The sequence below is a fragment of the Suricata suricatta genome, chromosome 11, assembly GCF_006229205.1.
Source record: "Suricata suricatta isolate VVHF042 chromosome 11, meerkat_22Aug2017_6uvM2_HiC, whole genome shotgun sequence".
In the NCBI taxonomy this organism is placed as follows: Eukaryota; Metazoa; Chordata; class Mammalia; order Carnivora; family Herpestidae; genus Suricata; species Suricata suricatta.
Window position 1 is genome coordinate 67,544,242 of NC_043710.1, and position 21,918 is coordinate 67,566,159.

The window sequence follows — 21,918 nt, forward strand, 5'->3', positions numbered from 1 at the left end:
GCATCATCTTCTCATTTTCTAAATCAAGGATTCTCAAATTTTAGGGTGCATACAAATGACCATATTCTGACTCAATATCTAGGAAAGCATCTGAGATTCTGAATATCTAATAAGTTCCTTGGTGATCAGATGCCTTTGATCCTTGAACCAAATTTTGCATAGTAAGGCTCTCTGACATGACTCTTGCCTCCTGGCCATATGTTTGAAGACATACATCTACTTCAAATTTAACATACTGTCCCCAAATTAGCTCAGTAACATTTTCCCTTTGGTGTTACTCCACCTGGGTTGTTCATCTGGATGGTGAAGGAGAATTGAAATTGAACATGCAAAAGCACCAAACAGTATCTGGCCCATTCTAGGGGTACAGTAAGTTTGGCTAACTCTGTTCTTCTTGACGATCACTCTTTTCCTCTACAATTCATTCTTTTCTCTCACTCCTTCCAATGAAAATATGAATTAAGTATTTTGGGGACAAAACCAGTGAAAAATTAAGATTTTTCTTTTCCCTGAAAGTTAAAATTTAAAGAACTTTAGAATTACCACTTCTAAGGTGAGCTCAGTTGGTGATTTAGAAGTTCAGAAATTAAGCTATGATGCTCTAGGCAGTTTCTGCCTTGGAAGATCTGAGCCCTATTCAAAGCAGCCCCCAGCCTGGACAGGTTTCTCTCCTTCCTGTATTATCTCTATGAATTCTGATGAGCAAGTTCTCAGCTGACAGTGCCAAAGCACCACAGCTCTCAGCCTTATTTACTTTCTACCATTAGCTTCCCCTTGTTTTCCATCCCAGTGCCTTTTTTTTTCTTTTCTTTTTTCTCTCTGTGCTTTGAAGTCTGTCTCATTATTTTCCTTTGATCTTTTGTTTCCTTAACTTTTCTCTATTGCTTTTTTGTTACTTGTCACAGGAATAGTATTATTGGGCGGGGGGGGGGATCATGAGGCTATAGGCAGACCTACTCTGTATTCACAGACACATGGAATGTTTGTTGCATCTGGAGAAAACTGAGTGATCCTTTAGTCAATCTCTCATGAAACAAAGAACAATACCCCCTGAGACTCAGAGACACACTGACTTTTCCAGATAATCCAAATGTCCTGACCCTAATAGACACGTGAAAATCTCCTATTCAAAACTCATTTTACTCCCTAATATGGGGTAGGGGGAGAACGGCAGCCATAGAGCCCTTACTATGTTCCAATTACTGTATTTGGTAATTCATATTTATAATTCCTATAAGTCTCAAAAAATATGGAAAGTGGGAATCATGGTCCCTATATTACAGATGAAGAAAGTAAGATTCAAGGAAGGTAAGTCCACTTCTTAAGTCCGTTCAGCTAATCAGTGGCAGAACCAACATTAAAACCTAAAGCTATTGGGGTACCTGGGTGTCTGTCACTTAAGCCTCTGACTTTGGCTCAGGTCATGATCTCATAGTTTGAGAGTTTGAGCCTTGTATTGGCCTCTGTGCTGACAGCCCCAGAGCCTGAAGCCTGCTTCAGATTCTCCTCTCTCTCTGTCTCTCTCTCTCTCAAAAAGGAATAAATGTTAAAAAAAAAAAAAACCTAAAGCTATCTAATAGTAAATCCATGGAAGTGGTAAAGATGAGAGTAGAGATGAATGAAGAAAAGGAACAAAGAGTAGAACATATCACAAAGCAATCATCCATTTAAAAAAATCAGTAAAATTTATAAACTTCAAGCTAGATGAATCATAAAAAATGAGGGGAAAACACAAATTATCAGCATCTGAGTGTGTTGGTATCACTAGAAATCACAGTCATTGAATGCATAGCATAAATAGAATGAACAACTGTAAGCCTATAAACTGGATTTATTAAATTGATTAATCCCTGATCAAAACTGACACAAAAAAATAAACAAATCTTTAAAGTACTTTTTATTCACTAAATATGTTGGTTTTATAGTAAACAAACTGCTCACCAAGAAAATTCTAGGGCCAAATGGGTTCACTAGTGAAATCTATGGAACATACAAGGAGGAGGAGTGCCTAGGTAGCTCAGTTGGTTAAACATCCAACTTTGGACTCTCAAGGTTCATGAGTTCAAGCCCTGCATTGGGCTCCATGCTGAAGGTGCAGAGCCTGCTTGGGAATCTCACTTTCTGCTTCTCCCCTACTTGCACTTGCTCTCTCAAAATAAATTTTATAACTTTAAAAAAACAAGAAAAACAAAACATACAAGGAAGAAATAATACATATTTTATACCAACTCTTTTAGAAAATACCTGAGGCCTATGCTAACCTGTTACCAAAACCAGACAAAGATTAGAACAGAAAACTATAGACCCATATATGTCATGAACAGAAACACAAAAATCTTCAAAAATATATTACCAAATAAAATCGAACAATATATCAAATTGATAATGGATTAGGAGCAAATGGAATTTCTTCTGGAAATTCAGGCTTGGCTTAATATTCATAAATAAATCATTGTCATTCAATATATTAACAGAATAAAACAAAGTATCATTTCAGTAGCTGAATAAATATTTAAATATTTAGTACCCAGTCATGATCAAAATAAAACAAAAATAAAAACTCTTAGCAAATTAGGATTCACAGAAGCTTCCTCAACCAGATAAAAGTCCTATCTGTCAAACCTACAGCTAGCATAATACTTAATGATGAAATATGTAAGATTGTGAAAATTTAAGGATGTTCAATCTTATCACTACAATTCAGCATTTTACTAAAGGTATCAGACAGTACAATAATACACAGAAAAGAAACAGATATAATGGGTATAAAGGAAAATAAAAATTCAAATCACCTGCTGGTTATGTTAAAATTCTAAAATAAGTACTAGAACTAACAAGTGAATGCATCAAAAATACAATATATACAAATCAGTAAACAAAAAAATCAGTTTTATTCTATGAATTGGCAATATTGAAATATGGCATTAAATAAAAATACAATTTACTATAACTTTAAAAATATGAAATATTCAATTAAAATATGCAAGTGCCCTATAATTAAAAGGTAAAAACACTATTGAAAAAATTAAGAACTTCCTATATAAATCTTATAATCTTATAAATCTATTTTACTCAAGAGCAAAAACAAATGAAAGCATGTGATAGGTCCAAAGAAAATACCTTGTCTTCACACAAAAATATTTGTATACATATGTTCAAAACAGCTTTATTCATAATTATTGAAATGTGGCCAAGATATCCAGCAGTAGGTGAATGAATAAATTGTGGTCTGTGCACACAATGAAATACTAAGCAATAAAATGGAGCAATTTCTGACAAATCCAACAACATGGATGAATCTTGAAAATAAAACCAAGAGAGGCCAGACAGATAAAAGGATACATATAATTCCATCTAAGTAGAATTCCTAAGTAGGCAGAACCAGTTGATGTGGGTGGAAATCAGAGCAGGGGTTGCTTCTGAAGAGGTTATAGTAGTTTGCTTCCAAGAGACCCAGGAACTGTTCTGAGGTAATGGAAATGCTCTTTGTCTTGACTGGTGTGTATGCTGCATGAGTTCATAGCTCTATCAACTTTCTACACATGCACTTAGGATCTGTGTATTTCACTATATGTAATTTATACCTCAATAAAAAACTGAATAATGCTATTTCAGCTAAAATGTTTCACTGGCTATTCATAGGACATCTGACCTGCTTAAGAGAGCTCTTGATTGTTAAGTGGATGAAACACACAATAGGCTCACTGCTAAGCGGATCTATTGAGACAACTACTTCCTAAGTTATGAGAAATATGGATGGAATGGATGGATCAAGGGAGTGAGGAAAAATTAGACATGAGAAGGAGATGACTACATGGCTGATGTGATAGTAAGGGCAAATAGAACTCTAGAGAAATGTAATATTTTTGGATGTGTTTATTTTCCTATCTTTAAGACTTAGTGTCCTTTCTCTAAATATATGGTTCCAGACTGGCTGAATCTTCCACTTTGTTCATCCATCTCACGATGAGGAGGGAAAGGGGTGATTCATGGAATGCCTCTTGCTCCAGAGGCTTAGGGGATTCCTTCCCCAGATTTTTTCCACTGGTCATATATTACTTAGGAGAACATCTATTCCTTCAGTAGCTATCTATCATATTGCTGTTACATGCATGGTGCTCATCAAAGTGCTAAGGATTTCTCAGGTTAGGGGAGCCTGGCTGTCTCAGTCAGTTGGACGTTTGACTCTTGATCTTGGAGTTGTGAGTTTGAGCCCCACACTGGCTATGGAGATTACTTAAAAACTAAAATCTTAAAAAACAAATCATGTGAAGTCTCTGCTCTCAAAGGGTTTACATTCCAGTGTAAATGTAAAGTCAACAATCAGTAAACAAGCTAATATACAGACTGTGTGGGGTGATAACCATGTAAAAAAAAAAGTAAGTGAAATGAGGGGGACAGTAAGTTCTGGGACAGGGCAAGTGACTTTATATGTAAGGTGGTCAGAAAGCCATTATTAGGTATATGTCTTCTGAGAAGACACTACAAGTAAATGAGAGAGTCTATGACATGGCATCTGGTGGGAAGGTATGCCAGGTAGAGAGAACAGTGAGTGTAAAGGCCCTGAGATGAGATCATGTTTGGTGGTATAAGAAATAACAAGGAGATCAGGTGGCTGGAGAAGAAAGACGAAGGGAAATGGTGGTAGGAGTTGGGGTCAGAGAATTAGATGAGCAGATCATGTAGGCCTAGGCCATTAGAAGGACTTTGGCTTTTACTGAATGAAATGGGGAGACTTTGTTTCATTTCATTTCATTTTGTTTTTCATCAGAGAAGAATTTGCTTAGGTTTTAGTAGGATAATGAAGACTGCTGTGGGGGTAATAGACTGTACTAAGCAAGGACAGGATTAGGGAGTTCATTTGGGAGACTCCTGCTTCTCCAGATAGGACATGATGGTGGCTTGGCCCAGGCTGATGCTTGTGCATTTGGGGAATGTCTGAAGTGTAATGGTCTATGTGATAAGTCAAGGTCTAATGAACTTCTTGTCAAGATGATTTCTCTTTCCAAAGCAATCCTCCTTTTTTATGGCCTAATGTTCTGTAAGGGAAATTCCACTATAGTTGGGCTTCTAAGGGCCTTGCTCAGCTGCTCCAGAGGGTTTGCAGTGCAATGTTCATGCACAGTTCAGGGACAATCCAGGGGTTGGGGAAACAGCCAGACCATGGTATCTACTTTCCTACTCCAGTCTCGCTCCTACTAGCCTGGACTTACATTTTGTAACTGGATGAATTCATACCTTCATTTTAAAAAAAAAATTCTTCAAAACAAATAGGAGTTCCATTATAATAGTTTAGCCCCATTTCCGTGAAGGAGGATGATTGGAATGAAGGAGAAGTAACCGTATCCACAAAAGGCTGGTTCTTCCTTTGAAATATAATGGATGATAAACCCCTAAGGGAGCCTTCAGGAATGAAGTATAACCTGAATAGCAAACAGTGTGAACTTTGGGGGATACCAAAAATGTCTTTGCTTTTTAGTCATTCCTGTCCTAAAAACACTGACTAATCTTCTCAAATTTCTTGATATCATCTGGAGAGAGGTGTCTTGATCATATTCAACTATAAGAATAGGTCCACTTGGTTATTAAGCCTCACTTTCCATTATTAAGAAAGCCTGTATAATATAAATAAATACTTCAATGTCATACCTAATTCAAACTCCTGTCTATCCCTATCCTCAATCTTTCTCACTCCAGCAATGCTGGAGATCTCAGCAAAAGCAAATTATTAGCATCTCCTCCAACTCTAAATTCAGTGATGTGTTGCCAGATGGACAGCAGCCATGGTGGAAGGATCTGCCCCATGGAGTTGCTCATTGCTATAAATGAAGGTTTACTCTGGGAGACAGTCAGCACCAGACTTCTGCTCAGAAGCATGTAGTGGAGAAAAGAGTTTTTTGCTGTTTTTTTTTTTTTTTTTTTTTTTTTTTACTTCTCCTCTTCCTTCCTCTCTTTTTCTGGCTCTTTTAACTTTTTTTTTTTTTTTTTTTTGAGAGACAGAAAGAGACAGAGCATGAAGTGGGGAGGAGCAGAGAGAGAGGGAGACAGAATCCAAAGCAGGTTCCAGGCTCTGAGCTGTTAGCACAGAGCCCGACATGGAGCTCAAACCCATGGACCACGAGATCATGACCAGAGCTGAAATCAGATGCTCAACCAACTGAGCCACCCAGGCTTCCTGGCTCTTTCTTCATCTGGGCAGGAGAGGGATTGAGACTTGGTAGATAAAAGGAGAAGATGTCACTTAACTGGTGCTGTTACAATCTGGCTGTTGATACTGAGTGGAAGACATTCATTTCTGGCTTTCTCTTGGAGAAGGGATGTGGACTCTTAGGAAGCTCTTAAAGTGTCATCACAATGCACCATTCCTTGTGATGGCTTCCTTGGATGATATTTTAAGACTCTCACCGGCTTTTGACTTCCTGTGGTAAAACCATAGTTCTTTGTAATAGAGTGCCCTTATTTTGTTTTATTTTAGTTAATTCATTTATTTATTTATAGCAAGTGAGTGGGCAGGAGAAGGGCAGAGAGACAGGAGAATTTCAAGTAGGATCCTCATGTAAGTGCAGACCCTGATGCAGGGCTCGATCTCATAAACTGTGAGATCATGACCCTGAGCTGAAATTAAGAGATGGATACTTAACTGACTGAGCCTTCCAGGTGCCCTGTTTCCTTATTTAAAATCGCTTTTTCTTGGGTAGTGGCCCAAGCCTGCTACCTTCTATAGCACCAACCTGGGCTCTGGGAAAACTCAGGCATCCTGGTGACAACAAAACATGGGAGTCCAAGCTACCCCGTAGCTGCCCTTTTTATTTACTTCATGCCATCCACCAACTGCTCCAGCCATCTTTCTATGTTTAAAGTTCTCCAGGCCAAGAGGAAGCACTAACTCTGGCATTGTACCTCAATGGCATAGGTCCTTGTCTGACTCTTATGAACCTCCTCACCATGATCCTGGCTATTCTGATGGCAGCCCCAGTGTGAGGCCCAGGTTCTTCATCTCAGCAGATCTCAAGTGATCTTGCTTTGGAGGCACCACAGTATCATGGATGGTTGTCTTAGAGCTTACCTTCCGTCAGCCTGGGCTGTACAGGGTGTCACAATTTCACAAGCCACCTGACTGACAACCCATAACTCAAATCCTTGTTATTTTTTTTCTTCCGTTTTTATGCTGGCTCTAGGATTAGCAGTTCTGTGCATGTTTACCATGTAAGGGATATGTGAGGTGAGCAGATAAGCCTTGTCATAAACATAATAACTAAGGGTGGCTAACCCTCAAAACATCCTGGACTTTAGTGGTTCAAGTTGTGGGGAGGAGACAGAAGGCTCGATAGGGGCAAGTGGTATAGATGCCCCCACAGTGGTGATGGGGGGGGTATCTGGCAGTGCCTTTGGGCTGCCCAAAAGGGGAGGGTAATCTGAAGGGGTTAATAGGAAACATACCATCCAAATGAGTCCAATCCAGGGTTGAGGTAAGTAGGAGGAATGTTCATGGATAGCAATCCTGAAGTGAAGCAAGAAGAAATCTGCCTGTTTAGAGTTAACTGCGGTAATAGGAACAGCAGCAGCAGATTTTTCTGTCCCCATTGGATTTAGGGAGCACCTTGTTATGTGCCAGGCAGTGCAGTAAGCCCTTTTATGCATTATCTCATTTACTCTTCCCACCTCTCCGTGAGTCAGGTACTATCACTGTCTCTGTTTCACAGGTGAGGAAACTAAGGCACAGCAAGGTTAAGTGACTTACACAAGATAACACAGCTGTTAAGGCCACCATCGGAATTTGGTCCAGTGTTGTCTGGCCCCATTGCCCATCCTCCTACTGGCTTAACCTCTGCCGCCCTTTGGGTTAGGGCTTAAAGTGTATGTCTGGAGTTCACGTGAGATCTGAGTTCCTAAGCAATCACATCAAGTTGCTTAAAGTGTAATGTTAGTAATAATAACTGCCTCCAAAAGGAAGGAAAGAAAATGATAACTGATCCAAAATTCTATGTTCTACTGTTCATTTACCTGTTCATTTATCTCTGATTTATTTACATGTGAAGCTATTTACTCATTAATATCTACTGAGCACTTATCATGCCAGGTGCTGCATGGAGCACATTACATAACATCTCAGCAATCACAATTCTCTGAGGTAGCAATTATGGATCAATTTCAGAGCTAAGAAAAATGCAGAGGTTATATTTTTATGTACACCCAATTCCAAATATCTTTTTTATGATAACGTGATGTTGAAAGAGGGTTGTGTTGTAGGGAGGGCAGAAACTGTATGGGCCCCCTCGCAGGGAGAGGCTCCATTCGCACTGACAAGGTAGGAAAACACCCGGGGAGGCTGTCTGGAAAATGAAAGGTGAGTATGATAGATGACTAGCTACTGAGCCTTTGCCAAAGTCTATGGAGAGTTTGGTGCAGAAGTCAGGGCAAGGTGAGTTCCCCAAGCCATCCATGTTTCTGCTAGATCAGTATCTGTCAGGCCCAGCAAAAGGGAGAGAAACAAAAAGAGGTCAGACTTTTCAAGGTTCCCTGAGGTCTGCAGGCAGAGCTCTGAACTGGCAGGGATGCATTTTACAAGGACTCAAGAATGTCAGGGGATGAGCAGCAGACAGAATCAGGACTCCTTTTCTGCTTCCACAGTGGCACTTAAGTGGAGAGATGTGGGAAGGGTCTAGGGTGACCGTTGATCCCAGCAGTAGGTGTTCAGGTAGGGAAGGGTGTTGGGAGACACAGAGAGGCAGGTGTCTGCCATGAGGATGTACTCTGATTATTAGGTAAACTCCTCATTCTCTGAGAAGCTGGACTGTCACAGGAACATGGCTTTTCTGTGACCTTCCTCTCTTCTCACTTCCTCTCTCCTCTCTGGTGCTTCTCCCAGTCAAAGACCTCTCAAAACCGTCTTCCATTTGTGCTCTGCACAGCCCTGGGAAGACCTCAGAATTGTCTTCATGGCTGCAGGAGTGACCAGTGAAGGGAGGAAAGAGAAAACCTAAGAGGACCTAGCCATCACTGTCTATCACTTTACAAAGAAGCTTCATTTTTCTGTTGTACATATGGTGGGCTTTGGCCTATGCTTTAGTTTCAAGAAGGCCTTTATTCCCCAATGCTTCTCTCAGCAAACCCATACCAGTAACAGAGTATTCTGTAACCTTTATTAGGACTTGTTACCTAGCAGGTACTGAGTAAACTATTAGCCATTATTAATAATGATACCACATGATAATAATGATATGTGAGGGCACCGGTGCTCAAGTTTGCTGATGTTAGGCACAGATGCTTTCCTCTTGCTACTTTTCTCCTTCCAGAAGGCATTGTACATCCTTGCTTTTCCTCTGGAATCTGGATTCAAACGGAGCCTCTCTTATCCAAGGAGCAAATAGCCTGTGATAAAGATGAGACCATGAATGTCAAGGTGCTTTGTGAATTGTAAAAGGCTGTAAAAATATGTGGTGTTGTTACTCTTATGGTATTTTTATGAGGAAATAGAGTCATAATGAGCACTCCTAGTGGGTATTTGGAAGAATTCCCGGAGCAGACAGACTAGAGTTCTCAAAAAGAGCATATGTTCCCCCAAGCACTAAGCTCTGGGGCATGAAAGGAGATGCTAAGAGCCTGTGTGATAGGGTCTTTCATAAAGACAGCCTACCAAAAAAAAAAAAAAACCCATTAACCAGAACTGTCTTCTGGTGGCTTTAATTAAATAGAATGCCATCATTTTTTCCCCATCACACTTTTATGAGAAAATTAAATGGCAAAATAATATGACATTAAATATTTATTTTTGCAAGCATTTATTTTGCAAAGGTAGATTTAGGGTATGCCTTGTGACAGTTCATTTATGCACATTTATAAGGGCTGATCTTGACCACTGCCCAGGCTATGGGGAGGGAGGCTGAAGGGAGAGGAGAGGAAAAGGAGTGAACTCAGACTCAGGAGTGGTCCTTGGAGCAACACAAACATGCAGGAAGATGACTTGAGTGAAAAGTGATGACAAGTGACATGGGAGCTACAGAGCAACCAGGGAAGTTACAGGAGAATTTCCTCCCAGCTGGGGAATATCAGAGTGCAGCAGCCCTGCATTTACAGGACTCCCGATTAAAACCCATTTCCATTGGTGCCATTTGTAGCCCTGGGCAAAACTGGGAAATGAGAAAACTTTTTTATAAAAATCCTCTTTTCCACCTTTAAAAAAAATTGGCCACAAACAGTAGTGGCCCTGTGCTTTCTCTCCACCTACCTCTAACTCAAAAAGACTCTCTGGTCCATTGGGTATTTGCCATAAACAAATGAATTATTTAAATAAACAAATAGCTACCAAGTGCCTGTTCTGGGTACTGGGTACTGCTCTTCTTCACCCTTGAGAAACAACAGAGAATGAGACAGACAAGTTTCCCTGCAAGTAGAAATAAGAGCCATGCAGAGAATGACTTTAGGATGTTGTAAGAGATGAAATGGCTACTTTCGATAGGTGGTCTGGAAAAGCCTCTAGGAAGAGGGAATATTTGAATGAAGGCTTGAATACAAAGATCTAGGAGTCAAGGTAGATACATAGACAGACAGATACATCTACCTATCTTCCAAAACAAAGGCTGTGCCTGAGTGTTTGAATCCTACCTCAGTTGCTAGGCACATGCCAAATGCTCAATATGTAGTGCTCATCCACTGAGCAAGGATCAGATCACCAACCAAATTCACAAGGTCGTGATGGCAGAAAATCAGGCATTTCAGCCTAGAGGTGAGAGGATCTAAGGGGTCTTCCAGGTATCACCGTAGAGTATCCTGTCAAATGAGCACTGTCCCTGGGTCATAAAGATGTTTGCCTTCTCCCCTGATTTGCTTTCCTCTTTTTGAGGTCTTAGGTATTGGGATTTTTTTCTCTTCCTCTCACATCTGCCCCCCATCCTTTGGGGGTATCCCCACCGAAGTCTGTAAGCAGAGTCTCCACTGGTCTCCATGCTGCTGGTGCTGTCAAAGCACACAGGACTTGTTTCATTGCAGACAACTGTTAAGCACTACAGGGAAAATAACACAAACAACAAGCCTGGGAGTGTTGTTACCGGTCTTTCCAAAGCTTTTCTTCCCATTCCTCTTGATAGATTTTGGAGTCTGGCTTTATTTTCTTCCTTCTAAAATTGCCCTGGCCCTACGAGGGGGATACTTTCTAATTTAAATTCTTTTTTTTATTAAATTGTCACTGAGGGAGATTGACAGAGAATTCAGGCTGTCCTTGACCCTATGTTCTGTGAGTGAGGCTAAACACGCTGCTGAAAATTGCTCCCATGTGATTATATGGGAACAATTCACACTTTCATTTCAAAAGCCTGGTGAAAGTGCAACACTCTAAGCTGTAGGCAGTCATCATAAAATTCCTGTCTTCTATCAGTGGGAAATGGTGGGGCAGGGGTGGTTGGAGGACGATTATTAAAGAAAAATCTCCCAAATTATAACACCTTTCCACAAAGGTTAGAAGACAAAGCCAATAGCCTTACTGTTGAGTAAGCATTAAAGCAGAATGTGATGCACATTACAGACCATCCCCTAAAGAGATTGCAAAGACAGAAAGAAATCACTGTTATATAGCAACATAGACACAACTCATTACACTCATGTCTTCAAGAAAAATTTGCTAGTTATCTCCTATGTGTACAACTGGAAATAGGTTTTGGAATTTGGAGTCAGGTGATTGCTGAATTAGGCTCAGCTCTTTCCAAAAACTGGGAGATTGGGCATCTTATCTTCCTTGGTAACTACATTTAAAAAAAGATGGCTCTCTGGTCCTTGAAGAAACATTCCTGAGTTGCGAGATTGGCAAGGGGCTTATGTAGCATTTGCCCATACTGTAGGCATCTGGGATGCAGTGTGACCCAGAGCCTGGTAGGTTAGAGTGTAGGGCCTATGGACCCAAACCCAAAAAGTGGGTGCTGTGGCTCAGACATCTGATCTTTTCAACCTTGCTCACAGTCCAAAGCTTTAGTACTGTCAGAGTTATTATGGCACAAGTCTCAGCTAGTAATATGTAATTCATTTTTTAGAACCATTTCTAGAAAATATACTGAAGAGATGTTATCTGCCTTATTCATTAAAATGAAGTTGACTACATTTCTTCATCCCTCTGTCATCCCCAATTTAGGAGAAAAACCTGAGGACAATTGTTCCCAGGCAGGACTGAGCAGATAAGCTAAACACAAAGTCTCAGATGGGAATCTTTGAGTACTTGTACTTTGAAGGAAAGGAATATGGATCCTGTCTCTTTTCTCACTAGTGGGTTAGTTAACCTGTTGGGGCTTTGCTTTCACTATCTGCCAAAAAGGATAATAATTGTTCTACCCCTCATATATATCGTCTCCATCTTTGCCCAGGTAATTCCTGTTCATAATATATGCTCTTATAACACCTCACAATTTAAACTTATTGCACTGTAACTATTAGCATGTATGTCTTGCCATACTATAAGGCTGTAACCAAGTTTCTTAGCATAAGCTCCATCCTCTTTACCCTTCTAGGGAGGCTAAAATCCATGGAGCTGGGCTTCTTTCCCCAAGAGCAGCCTTTGAGCCTTTCCTCATCCTCCATTACTGCTTTTATTCTTTAGATTATGAGTATGCTAAGAGACAGGTTTTCCAAAAAAAAAAATTGACTATGAATTAAACAGTGGATGTAGAAAGGAAATTGGGCCCTTTTCCTTGGGAAGATGTTTTTAGCCAGGACCTGGGGGATTCTTACCTATTGATTTATTCACCAAACAATTCAATTAACAACCTCTCTGGAAGCATGTCAGTTAGTCAAAGTTTTATGCTAAGAGCACAATGAAAGATTTTACTAGATTTCTTTCTCTGTCTCTAAGGCTCTTCTGGCAGAGATTGCTCCAACCTACCAGCTTAAGGGCCAGTGAGAGGAAAGCTCAGTGGAGTGAGTCTGACACTTCTAATAGCCCCAAAGAACCATATTTCCACCATGAGATTTAGTATTTGGAAGCAGTTTCTGATCATTCTGATACTGTAAGAACTGTTGGCTAGCCTCCTTCTGGTAGGTAAATGCACCTTTACTTTAAACTGTAGGATTATGCATTCTGGCAAAGAGACTATTGGTCCCACAGGATGTTCAAGGCTTCAAAAGAACAGATGAACATTTGCATAACTTTCCATGTGAAGACAGCAGCCACTGCTGGTTTTTAATTTATTTTCCCCCCAGAGTAAATATCTCTTGGTGACTCTTGGTCAGACAGACAGTGAAGGTTCAGCAAAATCATTTACAAGTCTGGAGAGAAAAAAGTCCAAAGGTTCTGAAGGTGAAGGTAAAATGAACATCTAGAAAGAACTTTTTTCAATCCTATACTTAGGTGTATAAGGTGTATAAAGAGCATAGAAAAGAAGATTTTCATTGTAGACTCTTTTGTTTTGAATGACATCAGCATTTTTGAATTTGCTGAATTCTCTCTCTTACTTTTGTATAACACAATTTGTTATGGACTGAAAGTTGTGTGTCTCCCAAATTCCTGTGTTGAAATCTAGTTCCACGTGTGGTATCTGGAGGGTGGGACCTTTGGGAAATAAGTAGGTCACAAGGTGGAGCCCTAATGAATGGGGTTAGTGCTGTTATAACAGGAGACCAGAGAGATAGTTTGCTCTTTTTTCTGCCTTGTGAGGGATACAATGAGAAGTCAGCAGTCTGCAACATGCAAGAGGGCTCTCCTCACCAGCACTCATCTTTCCTGGCATGCTGATCTCACACTTTCTGCCTCCAGAACTGTGAGAAATGCATTTCCATTGACAAGTCACCCAGAGTATGATGCCTTGTTTTAGCAGCCTGAACTAAGACACTATTCCACTGCCTATTTAATTAAAAAGGAAACTTTAATAATAGGTTTTTAATTACTTGAATATATATTGCTAGTGATCTTTCCTATGTGTTATGGAAATTCGTCCAGACTTTTAAAATAGAATAATTAAAAAAATAATCCACAATTTTGGCCACTGGGTCAGTGAAAATGATTTTTTTTGGGGGGGGGGGAGGAATATTATACACTAGGCTTTATCTTGGAAAATTTCCATATATTATTACCTTACTATTAATAGAGAAAGAAATCCTGTTGACCAACCATGAAAATATTAGTGACCAAATTTTGCATAGTGTTGGATCATTTAGAATATATGCTTGTTCTTATATTTACCCCTCTTGACAACATTATAAGAATATTATTTCATATTGAGGAAATAATAATAAACAGTAGAAAGAAGACAAGGAGATAATGACTTGCCCAGTACAACTGCAGGGATATAAACCCATTTCTTCTTATTCCACATTTAATGCTCTTTCAATTGTGTTTAAGAATAAATGGGTGAGTCTGATTTCAGAAGGGGATTCTGAATTGTGGATTTATGAAGAACTTAGGGATCACATAGCCAAAATTCCTTAGAAAGATAAAGATGCATAGAATTGCTACCTGCACTCAGGCCTTTAGCGGGAGAGTTGAGTCTCAACACAAAACTTCTGACATCTGGGTTAGTGTTCTTCCTTATTGCGTGGTCTCTCTGCTCTCCATTCATGGCACATGGTAATACATGGTATGTATGTATTACTTATTTCTTTCTTGCTCATTTTTCTTCTTGGTTGCTTATCTTCTAGGGAGCCAAGGTGACATTTTTCAATTAAGACAAGGCCTAGAAAATTTTCATCTTGTGTTTTAGAATGCTATAGACTTAGGTTTTATGTTGAGACAAACATCATTTTCCTATTTTTGCTAAAATGATGAGGTGTGAGGATTCTAATTCCACTAAAAGAGATACCTTTATTCCTGCTCTTTTTTTCCCTCCTGTATCCTTCTCAACTTTTTAACTTTTGTTCTGCTGAGGTTTCTAGTATTTTCAGATAAATTGTGTAGAGTGCCAGATGTGAGTCTGTAGACATTGTCATAAAAATAAGAAAAAACTGACCAATTTTAGGGGTAAACAGTGAAATGCTTTCTTTTTGTCGGTCTTGTTTGGTGATTAGATCAATTTGAATCCACTCCAATGCTGTTCAAAACCTTTCCCCAGCCAAGTAAGTCAATAAATTAGTCAAAGTAAGAACATTGATTTATTGGTGTGAACATGTTTCCATATGAGTTTGGATTTAGAAATTGTTGCTGCCCTGTACTTTCACAAAACACCCTCTGTAAATTATTGAATTGGGCTTTGCAGAGATTTCAAGGAGGTAGAAAATGAGGTAGCAGTTTCTATCATAGGCCAGGAACCCTGGGGGCTGAAGAGTTACTAAAAATCCATAACATTTACAGTCTGAAAAAATAGTAGTCACGCATCAATATGATTGGCTTACAGTATGTTCAGGCAACTCTGAGGGCTGCTGACCCCTGGGTTTTGTGGTTCTACTCAGGGAAGTGAGTAGAGCTCTAGCCTGGAAAGGGGCCTTTTAGAGAATGAATCAAGATGGAGGGATGGGTGCAGCTCTTGAGATTGAGACAGACACAGCACCTTAGGTTGGGTTTGGAGTTGGGTTCAGGGGAGTCTATACAGTAGGACTAAAAAGCTAAGGCAATATAACAGGATATGAGGAAAAGCTGAGGCAGAAGATTTTGAGACTTTTGTGTAATCAATGGCCCTCTTTTTGACTCCTCTCCTGGAGGCTTTAGATATTGTCTAATTTTTTTTTTTTTTGAAGTAGGATCCATTGCCAGCATAGAGCACAATGTGGGTCCAAAATTCATGACTCTGAGATCAAGATCTGGGCTGAGATCAAGAGTCAGATGCTTAACTTCTGAGCCACCCATGCACCCCATAATTTAAATTGCTTTTAACTTTTTTTTTTTTTTTTTTTACTTTTCAGGATACATTTTGAATCTAATACTGTCCTTGGACTCATAAATATATAGGTTGTGACATATCCACTTTTTAATTGAAGTATAGTTGACATACAACATTACATTTGTTTCAGGTGTATAGCATAGTGACTAAGTCTATGCCTTATACTCTGTTCACCACCAGTATAGCTTCAATTGTCATGATACAATATTACATCACCATCCATTTTATTTCCTATGCTGTACCTTTTCATGATTTATTCATTTCATAACCAGAAACCAAAACTTCCCATCCCCTTCACCCATTTTGCTCACCCTCCTATTTCCTTCCCCTCTGGCAAGCATTAGTTTGTTCTCTGCTTCTCTTTATGAGTCTGCTTCTCTCTATTCATTTCTTTCCCACATAAAAGTAAAATCATGGGTTATTTGTCTTTCTTTAACTTATTTCACTTAGCATTATACCCCCTGGATTCACCCATGTTGTCACAAATGACAAGAGCTTTTTTTTTTTTTTTTTTAAATGGACAAATAGTACTCTGTTGTGTACATATACCATTTCCTTATTGATTAATCTATCAGTGGACACTTGGGTTGCTTCCATGCCTTGACCATTGTAAAGTAATGCTGCAATAAATGTAGTACACAAATATCTGTTTGAATTAACATTTCTTTTTCTATGGGTAAATACCCAGTGGTAGAATTACTGGCTCATATAGTATTTCTCTGAGGATCTTCTATACTGTTTGTCACAGGGGCTGCACCAATTTGCAATCCCACCAATAGTCCATAAGCGTTCTTTTTTCTTTATATTCTCTCCAATACTTGTTATTTCTTATTTTTTGATTCTACCCATTCTGACTGCTAATAGCTCATTGTGATATTGATTTGGTTTTGTTCATCATCTTTTCATGTATCTGTTGGACATCTGTATGTTTTTTCAGGAAAAAAATGCTTATTTGGGTCCTCTGCCCATTTTCAATCCGATTATTCCTTGTTTTTGGTGTTCAGTTATAGTTCTTTATATATATTTTACATAATATATATAAATTATATAATTTTTAGATATTGACCCCTATCATTTACGTCATTTGCAAATATCTTATCTCATTTGGTAGGTTGCGTTTTTGTTTTCTTGATGATTTCCTTCACTGTGAAAAAGCTTTTTATTTTGGCTTAATTCCAACAGTTTATTTTTGCTTTTTTTTCCCTTGCCTGAGAGGACATATTTAGAAAAATGTGGCTAAAGTCAATGTGAAAGAAATTACTGTCTATGATTTCTTCAAGTTTTATGGTTTCAGGTCTGACATTTAGGTGTTTAGCCCATTTGGAGTTTATTTTTGTGTAGATATAAGAAAGAGGTCCAGTTTCATTCATTTGCATGTGGCTATTCAGTTTTCCCAGCACTATTTATGAAAGACATTGGTCTTTTCCCCACTGTGTATTCTTGCCTTCTTTGTCATAGATTAACTTACTATATAAGCCTGGATTTATTTCTGGGTTCTCTGTATCAATCTTCTTCTGTGTGTCAGTACTAGACTGTTTTGATTACTACAGACTTGTAGTATATTTTGAAATCTGGGATTGTAACACCTCTAGCTTTGTTGTTTCTCATGAATGCTTTAGCTATTAGGGGTCTTTTATGGTTTTATATAAAGTTTAGGATTATTCTAGTTCTGTGAAAAATGCTATTGTTATTTTGATAGGTATGGTAATGAATTTGTAGATGGCTTTGAATAGCATAAACATTTTAACATATTAATTCTTCTACTCCATAAACATGGAGTATCTTTCCATTTGTGTCATCTTCAGTATCTCTTCACCAGTATTTTATAGCGATATTTTACGTATTTGGTTAAAGATCTATTCCTAGGCATTTTATTCTTTTTGGTGCAATTATAAATGAGAACTTTTCTTAATTTCTCCTGCTATTATTAGTATATAAAAATGCAACCAATTCAACGTATTAATCTTGTATACTCCAACTTTGCTGAATTCATTTATTACTTCCTTTTTTTTTTGGTGAACCCTTTGGGATTTTCTACGTGTAGTATCAGGTCATCTGCAGATAGTGACAGTTTAACTTCTTCCTTGCCAATTTGGACACCATTAATTTCTTGTCATTGGTGTAGCTAGGACTTCCAGTGCTATGTTGAAAAAAATGATGAGAGTGGACATCCTTGTTTTCTCAGAGGAAAAGTTCTCAGTTTTTCAAGTTTGAATATGATGTTAGCTGATCATATAGGATTTTTATTATGTTTCCTTTAAACCCACTTTGTTAAAAGTTTTTATCATAAAACAAGGTTGAATTTCTCAAATCCTTTTTTGAAATTGATTGAGATGATCATGATTTTGCTACTTTGTTTTGTTAATGTGGTGGATTATCTTCATCGATTTGTGAATACTGAATTATCCTTGCATCCTCAGCACAAATCCTGCTTGATCATCATGAATAATCCTCTTAGTGTATTATTGAATTTGGTTTGCTAATATTTTGTTGAGGATTTTTACATTTATTTTCATCAGGGATATTGGCTTATAGTTTTCCTTTTTCATAGTGTCTTTCTCTAGTTTTGACATCAGGGTAATACTAGTATTATAGCACGTATTTGAAAGCTTTCCTTCCCTTTCTACTTTTTGGAATACCTTGTGGAGAGTAGGTATGAACTCTTTAAATGTTTGGAAGAATGCACCTGTGAAGCTGTCTGATTCTGGACTTGTCTGTTGGCAGTTTTTTTATTATCAGTTCAATTTCTTTACAGTAATTGGTCTGTTCACATTTTCTCTTTATCATAATTCAATTTTAGATAAATTCCTAGAAACATACAATCTTCTATTTCTTCTAGGTTGTCCAATTTGTTTACATATAATTAGTCTTTTATAATCCTCTGTGATATGGTTGTTATTTCTCCTGTTTTTTCCTGATTTTTTTTTATTTAGGTATTTTTCCTTCAATAAGTCTGGCTAAAGGTTTATAAATTTTATCTTTTCAAAGACTTATTGATCTTTTCTATTTTTAAATTATTATTCTCTATTTCTACTCTGATCTTGTTTATTATTCTTTTGTAAGGTTAGAATGTTTGAGATTTTTCTTAGCTGTTGAGGTAGGCATGTATATCCTCTAAGCATTGCAAATGTACTGTTGTATTTTCACTTTGATTTGTCTCCATGTATTTTTTTGATCCTCTTTGACCTATTAGTTGTTTAGTCCTCACATATTTGTGGGTTTTGCCATATTTTTATTGTGATTGATTTAGAGTTTCATACTGTTGTGGTTAGAACAGATGCATAATGTAATTTCAGTCTTCTTAAATCTATCAAGACTTGTTTTGTGGGGTAACATGTAATCCATCCTGTAGAATGTTCTATGTGTACTTTAAAAGAATGTATATTCTGCTGTTTTGGGGATAGAATGTTACATACATATCTTATCTATTGAGTCCAATGTGTTTTCCAAAGACATGTTTCTTTTGATTTTTTTTTGCCTGGATGATCTATTGATTGATGTAAATGGGGTGGGCAAGTCCCCTACTATTACTGTATAACCATCAATATCTGTAAGTCTGTTAAGATCAGAACATGAGAAGAAGTGCATGACCTATTTCTGTGGAGAACTCCAGCCCTTTTTCCTTGTGTGCCCAAGTGAAGGCCCTATGCCCAATTTCTCCACACTGTAAAACTTGTTCTACATATGGCCTGGGAGACTTATTCTTGTGGATGGAAAGAGGCCCTGGGTGTCTGGTTTTTAGGCTCATTTATGTCTTAATACAAGACTGTACTAACATTTTAACTCCAGTTCCTGAGCCTCTCTGACTTATGCAGAAAGAAGTCAATGCTCCCTGCAAAACAGTCACCACTTCTGCACCAGCACTCCTTTGTCAAAAAAAAAAAAATTCCTTTTAGCTGTTCTCTGGTCTCCTATTTTATTCTTCATTTATGGGGGGTTTTAGGGATTACAATCCATGAAGCACACAGACCACTGACAAAAAAGTGTGCTCTGAATTATAATCAGGGAGTGCATACTTATTTATAAAGGCAAAACCCACAAGGTTACATAACTTGTTTTGAAAGAATTATGATTAGTGCTGACAGAGTTTATCTAATACCTTATTGGCTGCTTAACAGTTTTTACATTATGTCTATTCCAGTCCAAAGTAGGAGCTGTTCTAGGAGGCAGTCCTGGTGCAACTGACAAGTTGTGATTGACAAAAGTAAAGAGTTCTTTGTGTTCTAAACATTGAAACAGGAGATGTGCATAGACCCTACTTCCTGAACATCTTGCCAGCCTTATTTTGAATGACTCTTTTACTTCACTTGGGAATCTTCTTTTACTGATCCTCCTTTGATCAAGATCTTTCTGGCAGAAAATCAATGGTGATCAATTGTTATGATTGTGTAGACCCATTTCACTGCTAGAATGGTTGGCAACCTGCTTTGGGTACATCATGTCCTGCAGTGGAAGGAGTTTTGTAGGTTGTTGATATTTGATATGATCAACAAGCTTGATAGGTAAAAATCTTATGATCCCATTTGAGTAACAAGGTTTGAGGAAATAGGTGTTTACATCAACTTGGTTCTCATTATCTTTAAAAGGTACATCTGATGAATGTTTCCCAGTCTGAAATTTTAAGTAGGAGTACAATAATAACCAGAAATGTATAGCATAAGCAATTTGAAAATAGAAAATAAAACAATAATAATCAACAATGTAGTTTGAAAACCTGAATGCAAGACAGCTCCAAGCCAATTAAAAATGTTAGAAAACTTGGGGCACCTGGGTGGCTCAGTCAGTTTAGCATCCGACTTTGGCTCAGGTCAGGATCTTCCAGTTTGTGAGTATGAGCCCTGCATTGGGCTCTGGGTTGACAGCTTAGAGCCTAGAGCCTGTCTTCGGATTCTGTGTCTTCCTCTCTCAAAAATAAATAAAACATTTAAAAAATACAAGAAAACCTAAGTCTGAACCATTCTGGGGTAAAACTCATAAAACTTAATCAATGTAAACCTCACTAAAGTAGACTGGAGATACAAGAAGGGGGAGTTCTAGCACCCAATGTCAATTACAAGCCCCAGTAGGGCAAGATGTACAATGGCATCTCCTATGAGAAATTAACTGTCTCCTGAAACTCAGTCAGTGAAAAACCATCATCATCCTGAACTCTTTCTTTTCCCATGGACTTTCATTCAAAACAACCCTTCCCAACTTCCTCCTTCTTCTCCATAAAATAGTGTTCCTTTTCATTGTTGAACTTACCTTTGGCTTTGCCATAGCTGTTAGTCCTGATTTTCAATTTTCCTATTCTTTAATAAACCCCCTTTTTTTTGCTGGTAAAATATCTTTTAAGGTTAAGATGATGTAATTACAAGAAATAGAATTCAGAGGCAACCTCCAACAACTGGGAGGCTGGTGAGCAAATAGAAATTCACAGAGTTACTTGGGCTCACTGCCTTCTTGTTGATTCTGGAATTTGAAGATTAATTTTATTCTGGGTTTTGAGCTCTTTTTGTGTGTCAGCTCTTTAGGCTTTCCTTAAGACTGTTTTATGGCCTTATCCTTTCTGAAAGTATTAATTTGGCCTTCAGTTTATTGCTTTTTGAACCCAGACTATTCCTATTGAACTGGGCTGGCTTTCAGTTTGATTCCTGTGCTTGCATTTGGTCTGATTTCTTTCAGAACATGCTGTTCCTGTTAATACTGTACTGTTTAGGAATTTTCCTTTTGCTCTATACATCAAAATGTTTTGAGCACCGCTTACCCCTTCTGTCCCTTCAACAACTAGACCCTGTGGCACAGAGATAACCCCTTTGCCTCAGAGCCATTCCTGTCACTTTTAGTTAAGAAACAATCTGGGATTCCCTTTAACTGTCCTTGTAATCAGGCTAAGTGACAAACTACAAACATTTATATTGATAGCCAGAATATGTTTTGGATAGCTCATGACTTTGGAATGTTCTGGAAATAATGAAAATTTTTGCTCTTGTTTTACTTCTACTGGGGATAAAATTAAAAATGGCCCCTATGCCCCAAATTTATTAGATGCCATGCTTTTTTAATGTTTATTTATTTTTGAAAGAGAGAGACAGAGCCCAGGGAGGGGAAGAGAGAGAAGGAGACCGAGAGTAAGAAGCAGGCTCCA